Source organism: Miniopterus schreibersii, assembly GCF_964146895.1.
Source record: "Miniopterus schreibersii genome assembly, chromosome: 6".
Lineage (NCBI taxonomy): Eukaryota > Metazoa > Chordata > Mammalia > Chiroptera > Miniopteridae > Miniopterus > Miniopterus schreibersii.
In genome coordinates, this window is record NC_138107.1 from 60491059 (window position 1) to 60510823 (window position 19765).

Genomic DNA, 19765 nt, shown 5'->3' on the forward strand with positions numbered 1-19765 from the left:
GGGGGGGAGGAGACGTATAGTCCTCAGTTCTCTAAATGTTGCCGTCAACCTTGGGAGGCCCTGCTCTGAACATAACAACTTCACTCTGTAACGTTCGTTCACTCACCTTTCAGACTGGAGGAGCAGTCCTTCTCAACTGGATTATATTTTCCCATCAACAAACTCAAACCATGTAATAATGCAAAATCATGGTAATGAACTATGTATGTAAAAAACTTCAGATATGATCTTGAGATATTTCTTCATGAAAGGAAGTGATTCTTTATGACCCTGAGTCCTGAACCACAGAGATGGCTAAAGGTGGTCACAACAAAGAGTTTAAGGCACTGAAAACTGTCCTTAGTGATGTGCAGAAGGAATGGGGGCCATCAGCTTATTATTTAATTCTTAATGACTCAGATTCTTCCTGTAATGGGCTGTGGAAATCTATTTAATTTTCATGTTCCTAGTCTACAACTCAGAAAGGCAATTTTTAGTGTAAGTATTGTACTGTCCATGGAAAATAAATTATTTATTTATTTTGTACGTATCAAGGCATTTCATAGGTGTCGACAGGCTTATGAGTTTAAAAGGGTGAACATTTTGAATCTCTTTGCATGGGTGACAGTGTGGAGTTATTTTTAGAACTATTACACATACTTTGTTGGCACTATTGACTCAAGGATGAGATTTTTGATATGTGGAGTTTGAAGTAGAAATTCACAAAGTGAAGGAAGAAATAGATAAATGATTCAAGGCGCAGATTGGTGACCAATTAGTGTAATATGCCTTAGGAGTTTGCTTATGCTAGATTAAGAATTTTGTCCACTAAATCACTATAAATGGAGCTGAGTATACTATAGTATGTGCAGTTAGGAACATAGTAAATTTTCATTTGATCAGTATTTGAAAAGATTATTTTCCTCTTCCCATGTTGGATGTTTGCTCCCATGCCCAGAGACCCTACTTGTCACTAAAGAAATGAGCCAAAGTCTCCTCTGGAGTCCTTCATGGGGATGGATTTTAAGGACAATCCATCAGATCCTGGCCATGAGGTCCTGTGTAATGTGTTTTGCTTTTCTGTCAATGATTCTATGATTAAACTTGTGAGTTTCTTCAAAAATTTAGCAGATTATTTTTATCTATTTTATTTCCTAATCTCTTTTGATTAGGTATAGAATATCAGTGTGTTTATTATTACTTGATGTAATAATATCTTTGATCTCTTTGCTTCAAAAGGCAATTTGAAAGTCAAAATCTTTCTTTTACAAAAATAAAAAGAGCCTCAAATCAAATGGACACATTTTTATTTGAAATTGAGTGCTGCTTATGTTCAAGGCCCTGTGCTAAATGCTCTAAACAACCATCAAAGCCATGTTGCCTTTGCTTTTAAATCTACTGATAGCACCCTCTGCTCTATGATTATGAATGAGTTCCTCAGAGTTTAACCTGGTTATCTCTCTTTGAAATTTTAAAAATGCATTTTCATTTCTTTGCAAGTTTCTTCTTGTTTGTTGGATAAACTTCCAAGGTTTCCAAAAGAAAAATCTACCCTCAGACTTCATTATTGGTCCACTGTAAGTGTGGAAGGTAGGAAAGCAGGACTAGAGGTGGGTATTACATGTGAATACAGCACTTTAAAAAGTTGCAGTTATCTTGCACTTCATGCAAATAGAAAGGGTTCCCTGTTCAGAACTGTTTATTGGTAAACTCTATAGAAGAGACTGACCAGGGCTCATTACTTTCTAGGTAGAGGGAAAACTGACATCTGTAATAGACTTGGCTGGGAAGAAAGAACCGTGCTGCTGAGACCAGAAGAAACACACACAATTTTCTGTGGGGAATAAGAAAAATATCTTGTCAAGAGACCCTTGTCTTGTTTGACTGTGAATGTAACTGTCAGCTTTCTAAGAAGCTATATAAAGAGGGCGACCATCTCTCCTTCTCAGTAACTCTCCCCGTGTTTTCACAGGGATCTCTGGTGGTTTCACGCCAGGCCTGCCTGGGCCTAAGCAAAATCAGCTGGGGGCCCCTCTGTGTCTGGGTCCTGCAGTTCTCTTCTATGTCACCAGGTAGGGTGGGAGTTGTCAGCATCAAACTTAGTCCTCAGTGGAAGCCCTGCCCCCTCGAATGGCATGGTGATACCTCACCTTTGTGCCTAAGAATGACGTGTTCATTGCTTCAAATTGTCATGAAGACAATGCTTTCACTTTTCAAGCGGACTCCCTCCAGAATATCCATGAGGGGGATCAGCTGTGATGCACTGTCGCAGCTTGGCTGCCCACTCTTCTCTTTTAACCCCTTTGCTTCGATTCTCCGCACATACCCATCTCTGCTCTTGTGTCTTAGTGAAACAAAGAGGCAGCGGAGTTAAAACGTGCTTGTAAATCATGTGACCCAGTGTAGTGCAAATTTTATTGAAAAATGGACTCCAATTATGCAGATCTCCCTAGCCGCCTGTGTCTTGACACTTCCTCCTTCGTGGAATTAATTTGATTCGAGGCTCCGGGGAGCCAGAAGACGAATGAGATATTAATAAGGCTGATTTATGCGAAGGAAGACAGCAGCGAGTGTACTGTGCGTTCTGCAGGCCAGGGGCAGGGCACTGCACAACTGGAGTCACTTGAAATCTTAATTACGATGGTCACATAGTGAAGTGCACAGCGGTGACAGTGTCCCGAAGTCAACATTTAACCTCAGAGCCACCAAGTCAAAGCTGGGCTTTTAAAAGAAAGAGAAATGAGAAACTTGCAACATCTAACTTGTTGTGAATGTATACGCGTCTCCTTACTTAATAAGTGTGACAAGGTGACAAGTGCTAGGAGACAGCGGAGCACATCTGACGGGCCTTTCGCTGCACAGCGCCCCTCCTGCGCCTGATGGGCCGAGCCCTCTGCTCTAACAGCCCGCAGCCCCCCAGCGCCAAGGAGGCGGCCCCTGGGCCACCGCTCGCTCCTGCGGGATAGGGGGGCCCGGGCAAAGCGCCCTTTACTTAGCCGTTGCTTTTCTGTGACACAGCAGGGAAATTGCCTACAAAAATAGGCATGGTAATAATCCCTTACATTTACTAAGTGATTTACGGTTTACAAAACTTTTGACGATTTACAATAACAATGCCTACTCACTGTTGTGTTTGTTTTAGGCACTTTCTTAAAGCGCCCTGTAGGGACTTTGTTCACTCTTACAACAGCTTTATGAGGTAGTTATTGTTTTTCATGTTTTTCAGACGAGAAACAACTTTTCAAGATTAAGCAATTTAACTAAAATCATGTGACTAGTAAGAGGTCAGAGCTGAGATGGATGTGACCACACAGCCAGTGGTCGATGCTCAACCGCTGAGCCACGCCTAGCCGGGCGTGATGGCTCTTTTGATGCCACAACAGATGCATTCTTGTTTTTACTCATTTCCCCCCAACAAATACATTCTGACATTAAATAATTATAACTGCTCCCTACCGCGATCCCAGCGCATTGCATACTGTTGTAATTTGAAAAAGAATATCTTTCCATAAAAGGAAAACAGTGGGAGAAGCTGTTGCCTGGCTAAAATTTTTCTCTTTATTTGCTTAATTATTCTCCGTGTTTTCTACACCCCATGTAGTGTCACCTCAGGGAGAGTCTGGCATTTTTTGGCTGTCTCCTGTTGTCTCTTAGCCTAGAAATCCTCCTGGCTACCCAATCATGAGAGAAGCTGTGTTCAGTAGGGGACTTGGGGGGGGGGGGAGAAGGAGGGAGGGGGAAGGGAGGGAACAGTTAGACTCCAGCACAGCCAAGTTTAACAAGATCACATATAAAGGGAACAATCGGTTTTTCTGTGCTAACAGAGGTAATTCCCTTGAGCTACCTTTGAGATTTTTCTGAGTCATCTTATCCTGGATAGTAGTCATGTTCACTCAGTCATTCACTAAATAATAATTGAGCATCTACCCCCTGCCAGGGTTTGTTCTAGAAAGATGCCGAGAATACAGTTGAACATACAGATGCATTCCTGGCCTTCATGGAGCTGACAGTCCAGCTAGGAAAATAGACACTGCCCATTACAATGTAATGTGAAGAGGGAGTTTTGAAAATGGTGACAAAACGTAAGTCAGAACAAAGTCGCTTTGGGGAATGAATTAGTGCCACATTCAGCATCTTTCAGTTGGTATTTGAAACTGGTCGTCACTCTTGTCTGTCCTTACTCTTGCTCTCCACCCTTCCCTATTCAAACTTACCTGATTAGTGCAACTGGGAGGGGGGACCAGACACATACAAACCCCTCGGTCCAGGTCCAGTCCCTCCCTCTTCGAGAGCTCCTGCCTCCTGGAAGCATCTGCTCCCCTCGGCGGAGGCCTGTGGATTCAGCCCTGCCTGAGACGGGGCGGGTGAGTCCGTCTGCTTCTGTGGTGCAATATTAGAAACATATTGTTGCTGCACACTTAAGCCCCATTCTTCCATAGCAGTTTAAAGAATAACAAAGGTGACGTTTTAACCCTAGTGTATCTTACTCTTGTATTATTTCTCAAAGGCTCAGAGAGCCATTTGAGTCGGGGAGAGACTGGTGTAAATTATCAAGTTCTGATTATAACAAGTATCTTTCAAAACACATCTGCTTTAGAGGGTGACTAGAACGATTCTCACAATCCAGTTGTCAACGTGATTACTGCCTGTTATTTAATTTTCAACAGCAATGCCATTTGAATAAAAGTAGTCCTGGAATGAAAAGTTAAGAAAATTTTCTGTATTCAGTTATTGATATCTAATTCCTCCTTGACCTTTAGTACATATATAATTATTAATGGTAAGTTTAACTGTGACTTTTTTATGAATGAGTTTTTCTTGTTCCATAATATTAAGCCATGGAGGTTGATTTTACTTTTTAAAACTCATTATGTAACATTTATACAGCAAATTTTACAAAATGTAGATGTCCACCAGCATGAATTGAATTACTGAAATCTTTGAGTTATCTCTAGACATCATACTCTGTTCGAAGTGTAAATTCTGGTGAAGAAAATATATTTTCATAGATGAATCCTCCAGTTCACTTAACTGAGAGCTGCAGCTTTGCTTGATTAACTCTAATCTGTATCAACCCTTCCTCTAAACCATATGCATGCATAATTTTCACCATATAAATTTACATTTACTAAATGTTGTTCTTGTGTGCATTGAATAATTTATTTAATTAACATCTAGTAAGGCCTTTGCTAGGTCCTAGGAATGCAAAAATGAGTAGGAATTATAACAGTAACAAGCTCTAGAGTGACTGAGAAAGTAGATTTGAGAGCACAGGAGAAAGTGTTTAATATAGATTGGAGCTAATGGGGAAGACTTCAGAGTAAGAGTTAGGGGAAATACTCTGGAAGGAGAAGAGCGTATTTACAGAAGATTTGGGTGTTCAAAAGGCACAATGGAACAGCTGAAGGTAAAAATTCAGGTGAGAAGATAGGAACATGGAAGGCCAGGTAGGTAGGAAGGAGGGCAGGGCTTGTGATTTGGATGAACCATGCAGATTGATGCAAAGGGAATTAACTGGCTTCATGGCTAGAAAAGGAGCTATAAGGAGGTGCCTGGACTTTAGCAATTTTTTTTCATGTACTCATGGAAATGCTATTAGGGTCAATGCTGCTCCCTACCAATTGGAAGGGGGAAATATTGGAGGGTGAAGGTGGCTGAAAGAGTTTGTACTTCAGAAAATGCATTTCTGAAATACCTTGGTTGTGATTATTAGAACTATCCTCTTAAAATATGCAGATGTGATCTTAAAATCTTTTCACAAGTTTATGTCCCTGTGCTCTTTCCCCCCACTAGATAATATGAAAATTATTATATTTCAGGGATGATACTTTCTAATTCCTTCATTTATTTCCACATCTATATTACATATTAAGAATTTTACATATTTTGTTATGGCTATTGGGTATATGACTTAATCTCTTTTGGTTATAAACTTCTTTAAAGCTGGAATCTTAATCATCCTTCGTTATAACCTTTTATTTAGTAACTACTTAAACATTTTTGTTGAGTTACAAAAACAGAGCAAAATTGAACAGTGGTGGCTCAGGTGTTGATGTTTTCCGTGAGCCTATGGAAGGCAAGAGAACAACATAACACTTTTTGGCGTGGAAACCAAACCAGTCTGCATGAGTGTTCATTCCTGTTGCCCTGGGCTGTAGACATCCAACATAGATGCTTAATCTACCTTCTACCCTGAGGAGAACATTCTGTGAAGGAAGAAAAAGAGCCAAGCCTGTCAAAGCCAACAGCCATAGAGGTTAATGACTTTTCTTCTTGGTTTTTCCCCCCAGTAAGTTTAGCTTAAATAGTCTTTAGGATAGTAGTGGACAGAAAGCTTTCTCTTCTACATTCCATTGTCAGCTTTATCGTAGAAGAGTAAATTAAAAAAAAAGTATTTTCTGTCATTAGGACACTTGCCTCTAAATGTTTCCTTTTGTGTGAAAACTGTGTGGTGATATTTCATGATCTCCAGATCCCAGAAGGGGTATTTTTAGTGAACAGAGAAGGAACCAATAGGATATTAAGGGCAAATTACTTAACAATGCTTTCCATTTGTAGATTTACAGAAAAAATTGCACCAATGATACAGAATTTCTATGTGCTTCTCACCTATTTCCGCATTATTAACATCACATTAGTGTGGTATATTGTCACAGTTAATGAATCAATATTTATACATTACTATTAACGAAAGCACATACTTTATTCAACATTCCTTACTTTTCTCCTGTTGCCCTTTTCCAGACTCTCACCTAGGCCACTACATTACATTTAATCATGTTCCCTTAGGCTGCTCTTGAAAGCTGGACATGCTGTACCGAGTGACAGGAACTAAGATAAATAGGTATTTAATGGAAGATTTATATTAATTGAGCCAGAAGTCGGGCTGTTGCTACAGGTGTCAGGGCCTTAAAATTTCTCTAGTGACCTCGTGCTCGGCTCCCCTTTTGACTGAAGGTTCCCCTAAGTGCTCTCCCTCTGAGAGCGTGTGTGCTGCAGCTCTTCAGCTGCAAGCCATTGTTGCATTGGAGCCCTGTTGGTGTGTGAGAAGGTGTGGAAGGCAGATAGCATTCCATAATCTTATGATTGAAACTCAGTCTTTTTGTGGACCTGTGACCTTCCCAAATATTTTTCTAGTGGTGTAGTCTCCCCTCCCCCCACCAACACACACTCCTTTCTCTCGCTGTAGTATGCAGTGATCTCCATTGACTGCTTTTCCCCTTAGGTGAGTCCATTCAACAAATACTTATTTAACAGCTACTATGTTTCATGCTGCTTTGGCACTCGGGGAATGATTTAGTATTGAGAAAAAAACTGATGTTTCAGGAGAAATCAAAAATAATACAGTAGTCCCCTCTTATTCGTGGTTTCACTTTATGTGGTTTCAGTTACTCGTGGTCAACTGTGGTCTGAAAATATTAAATGGAAAATTCAAAAAAATCAACAATTTATAAGTTTTAAATTGCGCACTATTCTAATTACGGTGATGTAATCTCGTGCTTTCCTTCCCCTTCCCACCAAGGATGTGAATCGTCCCTTTGTCCCGCGTGTCTGAGCTGTATAGATGCCCACTCATTTGTCGCTTGGGAGCTGTCTAGGTCATCAGATTGACTGTCGTGGTATCACAGTGCTTGTGTTAATGTAATCCTTATTTTACTTAATGATCGCCCTGAAGTGCAGGAGGAGTGATGCTGGCAACTCAGATATGCCAAAGAGAAGCCATAAAGTGCTTCCTTTAAGTGCAAAGGTGAAAGTTTTCCACTTACGGAGGCATTTTATCATCTCACATCATCACAAGGAGAAGGATGAGTTCAGTACAATAAGATATTTTGAGAGAGACCACATTCACATAATTTTATTACAGTATATGCTTACAATTGTTCTATTTTATCATTAGTTATTGTTGTTAATCGCTTACTGTGTCTAATTTAGAACTTAAACTTTATCATAGGTATGTGTGTATAGGACAAAGCATTAGATATAGGGTTTGGTACTATGTGTGGTTTCAGGCATGCACTGGGGGTCTTGGAATGTACACCCACAGATATGGGGGGACTGCTGCATTTGGGGTGATGTCCTTGATTAAGAGATAGAAGATGTGATCCAGCTTACAAATGGAGAGGTAGGCCTTAGATAGTAGCTTGCACAGTTGATCCCAGGAATTTGCAACAGGAAGGAAGACACTATTTTGGCCCAGATGCCAGGAGGTTGGTTGATTTGGCTTCATGAGGAACTGAAGTCAGGAAAGTCACTAGAAACAGACAGCTGATTTCTCTCACTGATTCTTGAGCTTCATAGTTTCTCATAACTCTTCTCTTTTTTTCTTTTTCTTTTTTCTTTACCTTTACTATTGAACTATTACAGATGTCCCCCTTTTTCCCCCTTCCACCCCCCTAGACCTTCACCTCACTATTGTCTGTGTCCATGGGTTATGAAAATATGTAAATAAGTTCTTTGGGTAATCTCTCCCCAGCCACCCCCACTCACCCAGCCACCCCACCTCATAGCTCTTCTTCTTGAATTCATTCTCCATTCTTTCTGAAGTCTGATATTCATTACTCAAGCAGAGACATGGCAGGACATGGCTCCACCATAATTCTCTCAGGTCATCACCTTAAGAGTTGCTGTGCCTCAAGTATAAACTCCTGGAAGAAAGAACTGTATGATTTTCTCATCTGAGGTCAGGTTTCTGCCACTGTTGTAGTTACCTATAGCCAATTATTTGCCCTGCTAATCACTTTGTAGGGATTGTGAAGACCGACTCTCTGAGAAGCAATAGTGGTGAGGTTTTATAAGAGCACATGGAGTTGGGGGTGAAACGATTTCAATTTCTAGAAAATGTGTGTGTGTGTGTGTGTGTGTGTGTGTGTGTGTGTGTGTGTGCAGGCCATGCATGTAAATTACCCAGAGTTAATCTGTAAATTTCATTTAACATCCTTAAAAATATAGTTCTGCTCGAGTGAATTTAGGGTTTGATTTTGAAATTAAGAACCATAGACTAGGAAAATTGTATTTTGAATTATAGTTTAAATTACTGATGCATAATTTAAATTATTATTGCATATTCTTTTACTAAGTTTGGGTTCCTTATCAAAAACACAACTGAATACATATTATCAGGTGCATTTTACAGTGTGGGGTGGAGCGTGGACCTGTATGTGCTGAAGCGATTTGTCTTCTGCCTCCAGTCTTTTTACCATACCCCAAAAATGTGCTTTTAAAGCTAGTCTTTCAGCCCAGATGGAGTGTGTTGTTGTGTTTAATGGCCACTTAAGACGAAAACGAATGCTACTTTGTTCTATCACTTGCCAACACAGGCTGAATTATTCAGACAGTTGGACACTGTTATAAAAGTGTTTGTCCCTTTGGCAAAAAGCAAAGTGAATAGAGCAGTAAAATGACAGAGGAAAAAAGTTCTCTTTTAGGTGTATGAATATTAATATTTCTTTAATTATTAAGTATTATAATTTCACAATCTATCTGGAGAGAAATGTATTTTAAGTTTAGCAAGTGCTTTCATCTGGGGAGAGTCCTAAATGTGAATAAAAGTAGGGATTTAGATGCCATTTTTTTGCTGTCAGTATGTTTTATTGTCACATGTGGCTTCCATCTGTCCCCCAGTACCTATCCTCCCCCTTAGTTAGGAAGGGCCCCCCGTTTTTCTCTAAGGACAGGCGATAGGGACGAAGCCTGCGTTTTCTGGTTCTCGCTCCTTGCTGCTGGACGTGACTGTAACTGAGAGGAGCATGGATCGCCGCCTTCAGTCCCTCTTCCTTCCCCATGGGCTGGAATTTGGATGAGGTGGCGAGGTGGTCGCATTGGGCCAGGAAACAAAGTCACAAACCGAGGATGCAGATGTACCAAAGCCAGGGGCTGGGCCCCAACACCTCTGAGCTTTCACTTGGCCGCTGCTTTGTTCCTGCATCAGCAGAACCGAGTGAGAGATGCTCACAGAACCCCGGGAGTGCACCCCAATACTTACTTCCACGCACGCGGGGCTCAGCTGCCCTGGGCCTGGGCCCTTGGCTCTCCCGGGGGCAGCGCAGGGCTGGTCCCGGCTGGGCTCCCACGGGCCCCGCGATGCCCCAGCGCCGCCCCGCGAGCCTTTCCCACGCCGGCCCAGCGGGGGCTCACCCTCCTCACGCCCTGACCAGGGCGCAGAAGAGCCAGAGGGAAAATGCCAGGCCCGGAGGCTCGCTTGGCGCTGGAGCAGCGGCATCGCGGCCTCAGTCTATCGGCCGCATCGGGCCACAGGCCAGCCCGGGTTCTAGGGGGCAGGTCTCACCTTTTTAATAAGAGGACCTGCAGGACACGTATCCAGGGGATGGGACGGGGGAGAGTGAAGGAAAGGGACCACTTTTTCACTCTTTCACATTTTCAAACTTCTTTTCTATAAGGGACAAGCTTGTTGAAGCTTCTGTACTTTAGTTTACTTTTGTTATGTGCAGCTGACCCTAATCCTAACTAATTTATTGATTTCCCACTGGAATGTGAATTCCAAGAGGGTGGGGATTTTTGTCTTTCAAATTCACAGCTATATGCACAGCATGGAACAGTGCTTATTCCATAGAATAAATAAATGATATGGCACTTAAGCTTAATATCTGTGGAAAGAACACAAACATGAGGAGTTGTAACAAATAAACAGGATTATGAATAGCTTTAGAACCAAATTAGACTGCTATGAAATAAATACTTTTTTAAAGTGATGATGTTTTAAATTGATGGCAGATACTACAATTTGGCTCAGCTCCCATTCCAGTCCCTTTTATCTTGACTTTTAGAGTTATAAAGACCGTAAAGCTAAAATCTACATTGTCATACTCCCTAGCAGCCAAAGTCCTGCAAACAATTTAGCTGTCACCAAACCCAACCACCTGCGTTTCATTTGGAGAGAGAATGGCTGTGGGCAGTGTCTCCTGGCCTGGCTGATGTCAGAGGTGCCCCATTCTCCCGAGTCAGCTTTAGTGAAGTTTCTGACTTGGGGTCACAGGTTTGGACCCATGGGGGCAGCCTGGTTGTATTTTACCTATTAGCTCTAGTGGTGTTTTTTGGCTTTTCTCCTGTCTGCTGTGTTTCCTGGCTGTGTGGTATTCAAACCCAATACTTGGACACTCCAAGATATTCTGTGAACCATGTAATATTTCTAAAAGAACTTTTTATTCATAATCCAGCTAGAGAGAATTCTGTTGTCTGAAATTATTTTCAGAAACGACCAAAGATTTGATCAATTTTATTAACATAACATTTGCTAGCATGCCTTTTTTTTTGGTGTTCAGTGAAAATGTTGTGGAAATTTATTTTTGATTAAGGATAGAGGTGAGGAAACATCATAAGTAGGTGCATTTTAAAGACATAGCTTTGCTTTTTATTAATTTAAAAATATTTCTTTGGCTACCAAAAAATTGACATTCCAAAATGGAATATAATTAAAGCATCAAGAAGTGGGAATTATTATTTCAAATGTGACCTGGAGTAGTTCTTTTCGATATCCATAAAGCATAAGATCAAACTTTGTTTGAATTACTGTTTTGTTTTTCTCCATGCATTTTCTTATACCCTTGAACAGATTTTTATCCCACATAGAAAACATAAAAATATTGAAAATAATGAATTTAATTTCAGTGAATTTTTGACATAAATAAATGTTTCTACACAAGCAAAGTAAGCTGGCTTTAAAAACATTTTTTGTTTATTTTTGGAGACATGGATATAAACACACAGGTAATATGTAATTGTCACAGAAATAAACATGGATTTACACACGTAGTCTTACACCTGGGTTTTCAACCTTAGCATTATTAACATTTTGGGCTGGATAACTCTTTGCTTTGGTGGGGTTGTCCTATGAATTGCAGGTTGTTAGCAGCATCCCTGGCCTTTACACAACTAGATGCCAGTAGCTCTAACCTTCCTAAGTTGTGACAATCAAAACTACCTCCAGACATTGCCAAATGTCCCCTGGGTGGCAAAATTACCCCTACCCCAACCCCCCCCCCCCCCGGCCTTGAGAAGCACTGACTTACACAGGCACATAAAACATGGAAGCATTTTCTAATGAAGCATTTAGCAATATTTTTCAAGACCAACATGTTAGTGCATGAAATATGTACCATGGATAGCATGTTCATATCGTATCAAAGGCTTGTAATGAAATGGATGCATCTTTCCACCTTTGCGCTGTTGCACTCATGACATTAAGTTTGGTTGTCTTCATATCAGATCTAAATGAGCAACTTGTCAACTCGATAAAGACAGAAAAGCCAGGCAGGTACACAATAAAAAAACAACACGTAACTACAGGCACCTAGCAATTACCTGTGATTCATTTTTGAGCCTATGGTGTTTTAATTTTAATTCCTGGGCATACTCTCAACAGTTGGAATCTAGTCCTGGGGGTAGAATGAAATGTTATTTTCTTCATTTCTGAGCAGCTGAAAAGAAAAATGACTGTTTACCTGAGTTCCATTCTCAAACCATGTGGGGTGGCCCTTGGGCTGTATTGTCACCGTTGTTTGTCTATATGTTTTATGACCTGCGTCTGAGAGTGCTTCAGGGTTGCTGGAGCAGTTTTGAGACCTGAGAAATCATAATTAATTTTGAAATACCCTGTCAAGATAAAAATTTTTTCTGACTCAACAAACATTTGTTGCAAACACAACATCAAGAATTTTCTCTGAGAATAAAAGTTTCAATATTTAGGACTCAAATAAACAGGTTTTTAAAATATTTTGCCAGAGTGCCAGATGTGCTTACAAATATAGACATTTGGTTTGTTTAGGTAAATTAAATAAACTATCTTATTTTTAAAATACCTGTTATATAATAGAAATTCAGGAGATCCAAATTTCCATACTTCTTCTAGAACAAACTAGACGTTTGATTTAAAAAGGGGAAGAGGGAAAAAAAAATTTTTTTTAAACGACTCTCTGGGCCCAGGGCTCCACATGTGTTCTCCCAGCTACCTTACTCACGCTAATCCTAGTCACTTCACTCCTCTGTGTTGAATCCCGCACCTTCAAATTAGGTTGTTGCATCCTGCCAGGCTTCTGTAATTGAGAATCCACGCATGGGATTCAGGGTGGTCTGTGAATTCCTTAGAACTGCATGCAGATTTTTGAGTAGATGTATGTGAAATATTCTGTGGGAGATGGTCCAGAGCTTCCGTCAGTTTCTCAAAGGGATTTAGATCCTAAAAAATAATCAATTTACTTAGAACAAACTGGGGGGCGGGGTGGCCCCAGAGTGGAAAAGCCCAGGAGATAAGCAGCCATGGAAAGCTCTAAGGACATCTGTTGAAGTCCTCAACTTCTTTGAGTATTATGTGCGAAAGTAAAGCTGCCCGAGAAAGCAGGAGTAAGAGAGCCGGTGTGACAGGGCTGGGCCTGCTCTCCCAGCCGCTTCGTAACCTCATTCCTCATTTAGTAAAGAAAGAGTCGGTCCCAGTTCTCCCGGAGCCTCACAGTGGTGCATAGCCGCAGTGTTGAAAGACCTCCACCGTGTGGAACTGAGGGAGAGGCCAAAACTTTAGAGCTGGAGTGAAGGCAGCAAATGGCTTTAATCACCAGGTAACAATTCCTTTGTACCTGTCAGGGCTTGCATTCAATCATTTTGAGAGAGGTCTTAATCACATCGCTATCTGAGAAAGTATTAAATTTTTTTGATGATTGTTGGTCCTAATAATTTTCTCTACTACATATTTCTTTCTCTATTTCATTAATGTCTGCTCTTATTTCTATTATTTCTCTCTTCTTTTCTTTGGGTTTAATTTGCTGTTGGTTTTCTAACTTCTTGGGCTATTTCAATCTCCAGAAAACTGGGTGACATTGCTCTAATAATATTTCCATTCCCATACACTTATTTTTGTAAAAAAAGTTAATCAGTGTTAACATTCATGAAAATAAAAAATGAAAGTAGATGTGATTCTAAACATTGTCTCATTCTAGCAAAAAAATATATATATTTCTATCATTTTAAGCAAAGATCAGCAAGAAGTAGCCCATGGGCCCAATCTTCCTTGACAACTATTTTGTAAATAAAGTGTCATTGGAATGCAGCCATCTCCAGTTGTTCATATATTATCTATGGCTGCCTCCATGCTATAAACAGAGAGTTGAGTAGTTGGGATTAAGATCAAATGTCTTAAAGCCTAAAATATTTCCTGTCTGGTCCCTTAACAGAAAATGTTGGCTAACCCCTGACTTAGAACCTAATAGTTACATAAAATTAACAATATTCAAATACATACATGTATGTGTGTGTGTTGCTAAGAAGTCAGATAGGAAGATGAATAAAATATCATGAAGCATGAAATCTTGTACCTTAGGATAAAATTGTGTGGAGAAAGTGGAATTAAAATACAAATTTAAAGAGGAAAAGGAATTATGCACAAGTTTCAGCTGTCAAAGAAGAGCTAGTTCATGTGTGTGTCAATTTTGCCATAAATTGCCATTCTGTAATAAACACATACTTGGCTGGGATGCATTACTCTGTGCATATATCGATGGATTATGCTGCTGAGATCATTGTTCCTCCTGAAAGTCTTTTCTCAGCATATTCAGGTTATTACCATTTCTTTCAAAGCCCATTATTTATATCCGTTCTTATTGTAGACATTCAGTATTGTGAGCACAAAAGGTAATACTATGGAGCCTAGAGTAGAACTGTTTGTCAGTCTCATGCTGGCTTTATCCTGGCTTTCCTCCTTATTAGCAGTGTATCCTCGAGCCCCTTAATGTAACCTTTCTAGACCGAAGTTCCTAATCTTTAAAATAGAGATAACAATAATGTCTATTCATGATATTATTGCAACTGTAGTCAGAGATAATATATGTAAAGTACTTGGCAGAGTGCCGGGCCTGTGATGCACATTGAATACGGGTGCTCTGAGTTGTCTGTGGAATTTGGATATGGTTGTTCCTGCCTGTGATGCCCACAGTGCCTTCAGCTTAGAGGTCTGTGCATATGCCCTTTGTTCTATAGCGAAGGAAATCGCAAAGCCAGTGAACAATAGCAGGCTCAGCGCTGCGAGGCTCTGGGATGCACCGCTAAACTCTCACCCAGCTTTGTATTTGCTGCAGGTGATCTGAGAACCCTTCTCCAAAGCGAAAGAGGAAGAGACAGGTTGTGCAAATCATTTGGAAACTCCAGGAAGTGAAAAGAAATGCATTTTGATTTTGATCTGCATTTCTGTGTTTATGGTAGTTGACATTTTAATGTGTTTTCTTGGACAGAATTTCCACCTGGATGGTTGTTGCAGTGCTCGGCTTTATTAAAATTAGAGAATTCAATACAGTTGAAGTCTCATTTTATAAGATAGGAAACTGACACACTGTGGTGAAATGATAACATTTTATAAAGGAAATGCAAATTATGGCTGAGTAGGCACTGATGAATCTATTGCCCAAGTTTAAGTATAAAGAGTGGAACAGAGTATGTTAAATTATTATGTAAGGTATTAAGTAATTATTATGCTGCACATGATTTTGATATTATATTTTATTTTGTTAATTGCAAAGACTATCTGAGAAAAGTTTCTGACCAAGCAGCAACACTGAAGATGGAGAGCGCTTCTTTTGTGAGGTAGCACAAAGCCTCAGCAAAGACTGAGATTCACCTCTCCCAAGTGCTGGCAGCCAGCAGTCACGGGCAAAGCTGAGCTCAGATGAAGCCTCAGTTTTCATGAACTCCGCATCAACACCAGTGCAGGGGGTTGCTGGAGAACCAGATGAAAAAGCCAGTGATTATAGGTAGATTGCTAGAAACAGATGAATTTCAGTAAACAGAGACAGAAAAGGCTTGACATTCTCAGATGGTGTTATATTTACAAGTTGCTCCAGCAAATGAAATTGAACGCCGGTGACAAAGCACTCACCAGAAAATAAAAAACTGGAACAGTCCCTTTGGCCTGTGATTGAGGATGGCATTTTGTCATATCGGGGAGAAAACTTTCCTGAACTGGGGCTAAACCTAAGGAGTGTGACACAGAATGAATATAAACAGCGGCTTCACAGACACGGGGGTTCGCCACAAACGCCAAATGCTGAAAAGTGCTGGCACATTTTCCCCACCACCCTCCCTACCATCAACAACTGCGTGCGCCTGGCGGGCTGACCACGCGCCACGCATTCTGTTTGCTTGGGCACCACTGGCTCATATTTGTTGTTCTGTGACCCTCCCTGTCAGGGCTCACTTTTACAAATGCCCTGGTTTTGACAATAAATTACATGGCATTCTGAGCATGGCGTAATATTAGGCATTTGGAGGCTAACCCAAGAAAAACTGTGACCCGGGACTTAATGGTAATTATTTTTCTCCTTTGCAGAAAATGTGCCCCTTTTGAATTCTGGAAGAGCGGGGGCTGGGGTCAAGGGTATGCAGCGCTTTGGCACCTGTCAGACCCAACTGGTGGGTAGGTTGGTTGAATTAAATACTTAACCACACAGAGCCTCTTAGGTTGAGGTAAATACTACATCTCGCTGAAGATTCTGAGGGGTTTAAGGAATACAGTAGTACCCCCTCATTCGTGGTTTTGCTTTGTGTGGTTTTAGTTACCCATGGTCAACCATGATCTGAAAATACTAAATGGAAAATTCCAGAAAGAAACAATTTATAAGTTTTTAATTGCATGCTGTTGTGGAGCAGGGTAATGAAATCCCTCACCATTCTGTTCTGACCGGCCTGGGACATGACTCATCCCTTTGTCCATGTTGTATATGTCCCCTGCCCATTAGTCACTTGGTAGTTGTCTAGGTTACCAGATCCACTCTACTGGTACTGCAGTGTTCAAGTAATCCTTATTGTACTTCATAATGGCCCCAAAGCACAACAGTAGTGACACTGGCAATTCGAATATGCCAAAAAGAAACCATAAAGTGTATGTATGTATAGGAAAAAAACTTAGTATATAAAGGGTCTGGAACTATCCATGGTTTCAGGCATCCACTGGGAGCCTCAGAGCACATCCCCCATGGATAAGAAAAGACTGCCGTACTGTATGTAGCCCAGTCAAAGAGAAGTTATGGTCAACCTTCCCATTTTGGAAAGCAACTGTGACACAGTGTTTGGCTGGAAGGCCGGCTCTTACAGCACCAACAACACGACCAGCCCTTCTCTCCATGCCAAGAAGCGTAGAGTGAGTCAGTCTTTGCTATTACCCTGATGAAAAAGTCCCAAACAGGTGCTTCCCCAAAATAACTAACTTGTAAAACTGCTAGTTAGGCCTATTTATGGACTAAGCATCCCTTTGCGCCTTATCAAGGGAAGTAACCAGTCAGCTGGGTCCTGAGTAGAGCTTATTAATTGGGGATGTTTAAATTCCCAAAGTATCACACCAAGAATAAAGTTGTGATTGCCATTTTCAATGAGTAATTTTTTCCCTTGTAATCATTAGAGGTAAAAGAAACACAATATAAAATCTAAGCAAGATCTTAGATTTTTAAATAGTACCCGACACTGAGACATTCAAGAAAAAAATGTAGATTTCTCAAAAGTAATTCTTATACCTCTATGAAAAAGAGGAACAGTTCTGATCAGGAAAAAAGGGACAGATCTCTGATCTCTGCGAAGTAAGGAACAGGTGTGGCCATCTCCGTGTAATTGAGAGAGGAGACAAAACGTGTAGTTGCAAAGATGCACATATCCATGGTGAAATAATGGTGTTCCGTTGACCTTTACAATAAAGAAAATGGGTGAAAATAATTAAAACTTTAACTTTGGTGGTGATTAGAAGGATATGCATCAAGGTGAGGGGCTTAGAGCCAAAGCTACAAAGGAGGGTAAAAAAATTTTAGGCTAGCCCGGCCAGGCGTGGCTCAGCAGTTGAGTGTGGGCCTAGGATCCAGGCAATGGGGGTTCGATTCCCAGTCAGGGCACATGCCCGCGTTGCGGGCTCGATCCCCAGCGGGGGGCGTGCAGGAGGCAGCCGATCAATGACTCTCTCATCATTGATGTTTCTCTCTCTCTCTCCCTCTCCTTTCCTCTGTCTGAAATCAATAAAGATATAAAAATAAAAAAAATTTAGGCTAATTTATTTTACCCTCATTCTTGCTTGAACTATATTGAGTCTCAGTCAACTGAAAATAGTTAACCAGAGTCACTTATCAATAAGAATCATTAATTGCTCATCTGAAAACACACATCAGTCCTAAAGAATTCATTAATTTAGGCGATGGAGATTTATTTACCGCTTACTATATGCCGGTCACTTCTCTGAGCACCTGGAATGCCAGGGTGAACGAGACAGACAAGCCCTTCCTGGACTTACATGATTGATGGGAGACAGATTTAAACATTAAGAAACAGTGTGAATTTAGAATGGGTAAGTGCTATGGATGGTGAATTAGGGATCGCTATAAGCTTTCCGGGTCTAGCCTAAAAGTCTCAGGATGGTGAAATTTAAGCAGATATAAGGCGAGGAGCAGAAAAAGTGGTGAGAAAAAATAGTCACTAGAATAAAATTAGGTATTGGCGGTAAGTCTTCTTTCTTCTGCTAGCTGCCCTCCTTCAGTGCTGAATGACTCCTGGCTTTCCTGCAACCAGGCTGCTGGCTACTGTTGATCCATTATTTAAATGGAGACCCTCTGTGACCCAAGGGGCCTTTCTTTGTGGCTCCTCGACCAAACACAGATTCAGTTTGCAATCCAGAATCACTCTTTTCACCCTTTTCTTTGATGCTGTAAACCTTGGCAGACTGTGTCCCTCGGTTTAGTCCTTTTAAGTATGGGGACATTATGTTGGTTTGGTTCCCTTAAGGGAATTACCCAGATACAGAGGGGAAAGTGGCACCAAAACAAGCATTTAGAGAAGTTGATCTGTGGTGAGAACACTTGTGTCTTCCAGGGCCTGGGGCAGTTTTCCTCATTGCTGTTGAGTCCTGCAGTTGTTTGGTTCTTGTTGTTATTGTTCCATATATTTTAAAATTTTTAATTTATCAATTGATTTTTAGAAAAAGAGGAAGAGAGAGAGAGAGGGAGAGAAACATTAATTTGTAGTTCCACTTATTTATGCATTCATTGGTTGATTCTTATAATGTGACCTAACTGGGATCAAACTGGTAATCTTGGCATATCGAGACTACACTCTAAGCAAGTGAGCTACCCGGCCAGGGCTGTTCTATATATTTTTTAATATCTCCCTGCCTTAGTTGTTTTCTGCTCCAATCAATCTTTTGCACAGTTGCCCAGAGTGTGCTTTTTCAGAAATAAAATCTAGTACTTGTCCAGGTTGTTCTGCACTGCCTGCTAAAAATTTCATCTTGACTCACCTAGATCTGGTTTATTAATTGGTTTCATTATATTCAGTGTATGAATATATCACATTTTATTTGTCTGTTCCCCTATTGCTGGCCTTCAGTTTGTTGCAGTGTCATTTCTAATATTGCAAAGGGCTTTTATGCAGTTTGCCTTTGGTATCAGCGAGTTTCTCAAAGGAATGCTTGAAGTGCGCATTGATACACTTTAACAATGATAGAAATGAACAATGACAGAAATTGTTAAGTACTCAAAGTGGTTGTACCAATTTATCTTCTCCTCAGAGTTTATAGGGGTTCCCATGACCCTATATCATCTCAATACTTGGATGACATTTTTGCCAATTTGATGGGAGGAAATAGCATGTAACGGTTTTAACTTGCATCTCCCTGATTACAAATGAGGTCAAACATTTGAAATGTTTACTTCAATACAAATTCCCTATTCATGTCCTTTACCCATTTCATTTTGGTTTGTCTTTTTTCTTCTGTTGATATTTAAGAATCTTGTACGTATTTAGGATAATAACTCTTCGT